The following is an 8,805-nucleotide window of genomic DNA, read 5'->3' as shown; positions in this document are numbered from 1 at the left end:
GGCAGCAGTCAGGAGGCGGAGTCAGGCAGCAGCAAGGAGGTGGGGCCAGGCAGCAGCCAGGAGGCAGAGTCAGGCAGGAGCAAAGAAGTGGGGCCAGGCAGCAGCCAGGAGCCGGAGTCAGGCAGCGGCAAGGAGGCGGGGTCAGGCAAGGGGGTGGATTCAGGTGTGGGGGGTGGGGGTTCTGTATCCGTATGTTCAAAATGAGCCATGGGTGTTGTTCAGTTGACAGTGGTTGAAGTGATTAATGCATCTTATTACTGAAGGCCTAGAGTTTGTCTTCTGCTGAATTCTCATGCAGTTAGCAGTGTAGAACATACATCAATATGCATGTGAGATCCGCTATCCTTTACCAGTGGTGGGGTCCCGTGAGTGAGATCTGCTATCATTTACCAGAGCTGGGGTCCCCTGAGTGAGATCCGCTATCCTTCACCAGAGCTGGGGTCCCCTGAGTGAGATCCGCTATCCTTCACCAGTGGTGGGGTCCCCTGAGTGAGATCCGCTATCCTTCACCAGTGGTGGGGTCCCCTGAGTGAGATCCGCTATCCTTCACCAGTGGTGGGGTCCCCTGAGTGAGATCCGCTATCCTTCACCAGTGGTGGGGTCCCCTGAGTGAGATCCGCTATCCTTCACCAGTGGTGGGGTCCCCTGAGTGAGATCCGCTATCCTTCACCAGAGCTGGGGTCCCCTGAGTGAGATCCGCTATCCTTCACCAGAGCTGGGGTCCCCTGAGTGAGATCCGCTATCCTTCACCAGTGGTGGGGTCCCCTGAGTGAGATCCGCTATCCTTCACCAGTGGTGGGGTCCCCCGAGTGAGATCCGCTATCCTTCACCAGTGGTGGGGTCCCCCGAGTGAGATCCGCTATCCTTCACCAGAGCTGGGGTCCCCCGAGTGAGATCCGCTATCCTTCACCAGTGGTGGGGTCCCCCGAGTGAGATCCGCTATCCTTCACCAGTGGTGGGGTCCCCTGAGTGAGATCCGCTATCCTTCACCAGTGGTGGGGTCCCCTGAGTGAGATCCGCTATCCTTCACCAGTGGTGGGGTCCCCTGAGTGAGATCCGCTATCCTTCACCAGAGCTGGGGTCCCCTGAGTGAGATCCGCTATCCTTCACCAGAGCTGGGGTCCCCCGAGTGAGATCCGCTATCCTTCACCAGAGCTGGGGTCCCCCGAGTGAGATCCGCTATCCTTCACCAGAGCTGGGGTCCCCCGAGTGAGATCCGCTATCCTTCACCAGTGGTGGGGTCCCCCGAGTGAGATCCGCTATCCTTCACCAGTGGTGGGGTCCCCCGAGTGAGATCCGCTATCCTTCACCAGTGGTGGGGTCCCCCGAGTGAGATCCGCTATCCTTCACCAGTGGTGGGGTCCCCCGAGTGAGATCCGCTATCCTTCACCAGTGGTGGGGTCCCCCGAGTGAGATCCGCTATCCTTCACCAGAGCTGGGGTCCCCCGAGTGAGATCCGCTATCCTTCACCAGTGGTGGGGTCCCCCGAGTGAGATCCGCTATCCTTCACCAGAGCTGGGGTCCCCCGAGTGAGATCCGCTATCCTTCACCAGTGGTGGGGTCCCCCGAGTGAGATCCGCTATCCTTCACCAGTGGTGGGGTCCCCTAAGTGAGATCCGCTATCCTTCACCTGTGGTGGGGTCCCACGAGTGAGATCCGCTATCCTTCACCTGTGGTGGGGTCCCCCGAGTGAGATCCGTTGATCTTCACAAGCGCTGGGGTCACCAGCCAGCCCCTTTCCCAATATTGTCTTGGCAAGCTTTAACTGGTGTCTTTAAATTGCCTGTAATTGTCTGTATGTGTCCAGTGATGAACTGGCATCCTGTCCAAGGTGGACTCTAGCCTTGTGTCCTGTGCTGCCTGGGACAGACAATACAGGGGATATTATAGACAGTCCCTGGCATAACAATGTCCGACTTACAGACAATTCATACTTAAGAACGGACTATCATAAAGCCTATTACATTAAACATTTGGGTTAAATACAATGCTTCATAATAATGAACGGACGCACTACTTTCACAGGACGCACCCGTGAAAACACAGCTTCAGCGGATCATGGGCTCGAGGTGCGGTACAGCACTGTTTGTAGCCTGGGAGCTGCCTGTGCAGATATACTTCTGTGTCTGAGTAGCAGATACAGGGGCTATGATACACTGTGCACAGCAAACCACTGTGGTTCCTGGGTCCCAGGGTGGGTCATCATCATAAGCGGAATTTCAGCTCCGTAATCATGTTTCCACGGTAATCTGTCTGTCTCAGTCATCAGAAGTTCCTTAATGAAGCGTGGCAACTGCCATTTCCCCAAGCACTCGTGTGTGTTTGGCCTTCTGATGCCAATCGTCTTGTGTCACCAACGTCCCCCCCTCACCCTAAACAAACAAGCTTGGCTATTGAAGCTGAACACTCGTGCTGTTTTGACCCTTGTCACTGGGCATCACTGTCACATGGGCTGACGGGGGGGGGGGGGAGGGGGGCATCAGAGGATATGCACACTATCCTGCCTGGAAAAAGCAAAGCAGGAGGAGTACTGTGTATTTAACGCCCTACAAATGAAAAACAAAACAATATCTGCTTAGATGGAGGCAGCAGGGGGGCCGTAGTGTGACCCCGCCCCCACCTGCCCCCTTCTGGGCTCATTTTGGGGCCTGGGGTCCTTGAGAGGCTTTTTGAACCTTTATGTGATGCCTGCTGTCTTTTCAAGTAGTATGAGAGTCACTGAGCAACTAATCAAGTCATATTTTGACATAGATCACAGGGCAGCTCACCGATCTGCGGAGCACAGCCATTTGGAGTGAAGCTCAACCAGCATGTGTGTTTCTGCACACAGAGACCCCGAGGAAACCGCTACAGGACTCAATACTGGAGGTGAAGAATAACCTTGGAGCTTTGTGATCCACCTCACCTGCGATGTACGCTGACTGACCTTTGACCCCACACAAGTGCTACATGAAAAGAGTGGCAGAGTAAGGGAATAGAATTCTCTAGAAGCCCCACAGAGAAAAAACACAGGCAGCAGGGAGAGATTTACCATTATATTATCAGTGATCTGGTGTGTGGGCGGAGCTCACATGATATAGGATCCTGCGTGATCCACAGACCGGGGCTATTAGATCCATTCACTCCCTTTTGTTCAGGGTCTTTCAGATTCTTTCGTTTTGTTTGTTTTTTGTGTTATTGCCATTTGGCAGCGTTTCAGTGTGTGCGCGTCCTAAAATTAAGAAGAAAATCGGATTAGCTAACGCGCATCCTCAAAGTAGGCCAAGCGGATCTACGATCTACTTAGGAAGATGCAAGATGAAAGATGCCTGCTGTGATTTCCACTGGACAAACCAGGGTGACAATGGCAGCATAGTCAACCTTCTTCCAGCTTGTGATAAGATCATGCAGGAAGAGCTGAAAGTCACAGACCAACAGCAACATGGCACATAGCAAAGATGTAACCATGTGTGTGAGTGTGTATCTGACTGTGTTGTGTGTGTATGTGTGTGTGTGTATGCATCTGTGTATCTGTCTGTGTGCATTTCTGTGTCTGTATCTCTGTGTGAGTGTTTCTATGTGTTTCTGTTTGTGTATCTGCTTGTATGTCTGTGTTTCTATGTGACTGTGTATCTGTGTCTGCGTTTCGGTGTATATCTGAATGTTTGTGTGTCTGTGTGACTGAAAAGCCCTGCACTCAGTTTCCTGCTTACATATCCACTTCTTGTTTATGGCTTCCATTGCTGACTCACCCATGTGGTAAGGGAAATATGTAAACAGATAGTCAGGTGGCGGAGACTGGTTAAGTGGCTGGCCAGTCAGGTGGCGGAGACTGGTTAAGTGGGTGGCCAGTCAGGTGGCATCAGCTGAACGCCACCGTGACGGCGAGAAACACAGAAACCTGGGGGGGGGGGGGAGTTTGGTTGGAAGCTGGGATCTATGCCTGAGCGGAGTTCCTCACCCACCCCACTGAGCAGATGAAAGCGAATCACGGATGTGTGTGTCAATCACATAAAAAGAACAACTTGTGTATGATTTAATTACCCATGATCCTCCACAGCAGAGGATGTCAAATTACGTAGAGAAAATATAGATTATCTGCTATCTGCTTTACTGCAAAAATCATTGCACTGCAAATCAAATCTGATTCTGAAGGAAATGTCTGTGAAAGTTCTTTCAACCTACTTTCCTGGCTGGGTGCCGTTCCATCCAGCTACTGCCTGTTCTGATTATCCATTCGGGATGATCACTCAGGACCTCCTCTCTCCTCCTTCCTACTGCACGCAGAGGTGAAAACTCCACAGCTCACCTCCTGCTAGGTCAGTCTTACTTATTCATGACACTGGGGTCAGAGATGGAGGAAGCGAAGCCTGATACTTGGACTGGAGAAAATTGCCCTGGGCTGTCAGTCGCTGGTCTAGCTCACTTCTCACTGGTTTAAACCACACAGTGATTGACAGTGCAACACGATCCTGCCCAAGCCTTCCTGAAAAAGCTGGCACCCAAAATTATTTTAACGGTTTATGGTGTTTGGGCAGGAAATGACAACCTGTAAATTGACTGCTGTGCTGCAGAATTTTAAAAATATCCCAGAAGGTCGTTGTGATGATGCCCATCTCTGAAAATGACGCCGGTGTTTAACAGCTTTTAGAGATCTATCTCTTTTTGGATTTCAGGAAATTGCCCCTCAAAATCTCACCCCAGACCCCCTGCTGCCCTGATCCTGCATACCAGCTGTCATGGTTATTACGAGGCACCCCCAAGGCCAAGGGCAAATTGAAACCAAGCCCCCCCCCCCACCAGGCCCCCGGCCTTTCGGCCCCCGGCCCCCGCTGGCCCGGCTGATGGCCACTTCGCACTGGATTATTTATTTCTCTTCTTCATTTCCGCTGCAGGCAGCAGCTGATAAGGATGGACAGTCCTCTACCCTCAGGCGGTTATTACAGAATCAGTATGCCGCCGTCACTGGAGCGGGCCACAGTGGCACGCTGGGCACGATTGTGACGACTGGCCAGTATCACTCCTGAACACAGGCTGGATTTATCAAACAAAGAGAGAAGGCAGACAGGGCAGAAAGAGAGAGAGAGAGAGAGAGAGAGAGAGAGAGAAAGAAGGAGGAGAGACATAGACAGAGGGAGAGAGAGACAGGGGAAAAGAGAGAGACAGAAGTGGATAGGAAGAGACGGGTAGAGGGAGGAAGACAGGGAGATGGGGAGAAAGAGACGGAGCGAGATGGGGCAGAGAGAAATACAGGCAGACAGATACATGGGCAAAGAGAGAAAGACATGGAGAGACAGAGTGTGGAGAAAGAGAGACGGGAGAGAGAGAAAGATGGGGGGAGAGACAGATGGGAAGAGAGAGATGGGGATGAGAGAGAGAATGACAGAGAAAGAAAAAGAATTCACAAATTAGTATATGTCAGGTATGGTAATGGGGTGCTGTAGAAAAAACTATTTACAACTGAATTTACATTATCGATGGCACATTTACTGGTATACAAAAATAAGAGGTTCGCAAGAAGTTCACTCTATACAGTAGTTGTTGCCATACACTGGATTACCACTGCCGACATGTGGGACCACCCACTACCTGTTTATCAGCATTTTACAGTTTTAATTGCAGTAGATAGGACATTTTGCCTAACAGTATTAAATCTGACATTTAAAGGCAGGTATTTTTAGGTTATGAAAGAAAACTTCAAAATGTCTTTAGGGCACCATTGTCAATTAAACCAGTCTTTTTCACTTTTATTCTCTTCCGTCTCAGGTGCTGTCAAAAGTTTGTCCAAATAAGCACGTCAGCAGTCACATGATCAAACATCAGTCACATTATCAAACAGAGCAGTCACTTGAGAACTATCAGGGAGCATCTTGATGCCAGTGCCACATTCCGGACGTGTGAGGTGCATGGTCCCCGTGTCACCAGTGCCGAATAGCGTCACGGTCACACTGTCACAAAGCACAAACGCGGCATTCATCTCGACGCACAAACAGCTGCACAGGAGCAGTGACAGAGGCTGCCCCGTCCACTGCGCAGAATAACGAACATCTGCCACACCTTCATTCCGCTGCTGAATTAAAATCCTTGTCTTAACACTGAGAGCAAGAGAATGAAGGGAGACAAAAGCATTTACTGCAGTCTGCACTCCTTCCATACCCCAGGGTCTGAGGATGAGCTACATGCGGGACGTGGATCGTGGTTCATCAGGCATTCTCACGTGAGCAGTGAACTGGGAATCACTCCTGCGCCACACTGGTCACCAGTGGCCGGCCCACGGCGCAGTGCAAGAGTTTCCCTGAGCGCCACCCAGTGACCGACCAGACCAGAGAGAGGACTGAATCCCATCGGAGACCCGGCATTAACGTCTTACTTGAATGAACAAGGTAAAGGCAGAGCCAGTTTGAGTGGCGTGGCGATAAACGTATTTCTGTTGTGTGACAGCAGCAGGGGCGCCATAAGGGGGGGTGGGGGCTTAATTAGGACTATTCCAATAGCTGTAAAAAAAATGGAAAATAACTGGATTGGTCTGGACTGGGGGGCCCAATATATGATTTCATGGGGCCCAAAATCCTTAGCAGCGCCCCTGGACAGCAGCAGTACCTCACACCCCCATTCCCCAAGTACATCCCGCTAAATCGACCACTCGTAATTTAGTCTAGCATAGTTTCTTTCCATTGAAATACACTACCAGCCAAAAAAGTCACCGTTTGAATTTTTCGTTGGACCCCCTTTAACTCTGATTATGGCGCACATTTGTCATGGCATCGTTCTCACCCGTTATTTTCATCCAGATTTGCATTCATTTCTCACCAAGATCCCGTATTGACAAGTGAGTTGAACCACTCGATCCATAAAGCCTCCTTCAGCACATCCCAAATACCTTCAATGACGTTAAGGTCACAACTCTGTCACGCGTGAAAATGATTCCTCATGCTCACTGAACCACTCTTGGACAATTCGAACCCAATGAATCTTGGCATTCTTGTCCTGGAATATGCCCATGCCAACAGGGAAGAAAAACATGCATTGATGATGGATGGAGGTGTAACCTGGCCATTCAGTAGATTCAGGTACTCAACTGACTTCATTGCTGCATAATGTTGCTGAGCTGTAATAATGATCCAGTCATTGGCTCTTAAGTATTTAGGACTTTAAAGACTTTTTTTGGGCCAGGCAGTGTAGTCTCTATGTATAGTCCTATAACAATATCCAGTGTGCATCAGCAATAACAACTAGTGCAGTGTGCGTTATTGGATTATAATTTTCGGTTTGGGTGCAACGGTAAGTATTTAATTCAGCTGCGGGTAGCGGAGACCATAAGGAGGGGAACAAAAAGCGGATGGACGAGAGAAGCGAGTTAATGAGGCCGCCGCCGCTTCCACAAAAATGCCAGAAAGGCGCCGTCGGCGGGCTTGTGAGGATGGTCGGGGCTCGCCGGGACCGCAAGCCGACGCGACGGGCGCCGGGGAGCCTCCGCTACAAGGGCAGCGAGACCAGAGCGGAGCGGCGCTTTTCCTCCTCTTTAATGCACGCAAAACGGATATGTACTGCTGCTTTGTAATTTTCAGAGCGCAAAATATAAATTATCCGTAGTAGCCAGTTTTATTTTAATGTCCTTCCAGCGGAAAAAATGCGTTCCTTGAATAAATTTACCTGATAAAAGTATATGCCTGTAAAGTTGCTGTAGGATACTCGTATTTCGTTTTTACTTGCATGCCATATTAAAACCAGTACACCGACTGGCACGTAACCGTGTTATTAGAATAAATTAATAACTTTTGTTAATATGAATCCTCGTGGTCAGCTGCCCCAGCGCAGGCGCTTCGTGCCCGGCGGCGCGTTAATGTACATGCACGCCCGAATCGCGACCGCCGCGGACACGCGCGCCAGAGTGGTCGGTCCTCCGTTGTTCACGTGGCTTCTAGTCCGAGTTCTCCGATGATCAAGATCTGGACGCCAAACGGTCTTAATGATGGTTCAAGGAGATACGTCGCTGTTCATTTGGACTGTTCATGTCATAGATAGAAACGCAGGTACCCGCACAGGCGTCCCAGACAGGAGCCCATGCCATGGATCGTCAAACATGGTCAGAAACACATGAATTTTAACGTGTAGAATACGCATAGAGTGCACGTTAACAACACGTTAACAAGCGTGACCCGCTGGCCCATGGGGGGTGAGGTCCAGCATCCCAGCTGCAGCGTGAGGCGCTCTGCCTTACCCAGGTGATCCATGATGTTGACACAACAGAACACTGGCAAAGTGAAGTTTTCCTTGCCTGCTAGCTGCCGGGACGCGGCTCTGCATACACCTGCATACACACCGGCCCTTTGCGGATAAGATTGGGCACCCCTGCTGTAGATTAATGAAAGCCCTGTAAAGTGTGGCTGTGGGGAGGATGTCGACTTTATCACATTAGTACTTTAAGCTTCATTTCCCCCACACTCTCACGCTCACAAAGGCACTGATGTGGGTTATTTTTCATCTTTGCAACAAATCGATTGATTTACTGTCATTAAAGCCTGAAATGGGTGAATCCCAGTAGGATGTGAGAACTCCTGGACATGCATATGTAATCTGTGCCTGGAGCTCTTGTGACCGGCAGGATGTGTGATCCAGCAACCCCCCCCCCCCCCCCCATGTCTTCCGAGTAAGTTGCTTGGCGCTGCTGGAATCTGTACTAATAGGTAAAAGTCATTTGGCATGAAGGCGCACGTTAGTGGCCAGACCCCACTGATGCTCCTGGGCGGGGACGTGGTGGGCTGGGGTGGGGGGGGATGCAGTGCGTGGAGCAGACGCTGAGCAGAAATGTCTGCTGTGACCGTC

Source organism: Paramormyrops kingsleyae, chromosome 14 (genome assembly GCF_048594095.1).
Source record: "Paramormyrops kingsleyae isolate MSU_618 chromosome 14, PKINGS_0.4, whole genome shotgun sequence".
Lineage (NCBI taxonomy): Eukaryota > Metazoa > Chordata > Actinopteri > Osteoglossiformes > Mormyridae > Paramormyrops > Paramormyrops kingsleyae.
Note: the sequence above shows the minus strand (reverse complement) of the source record.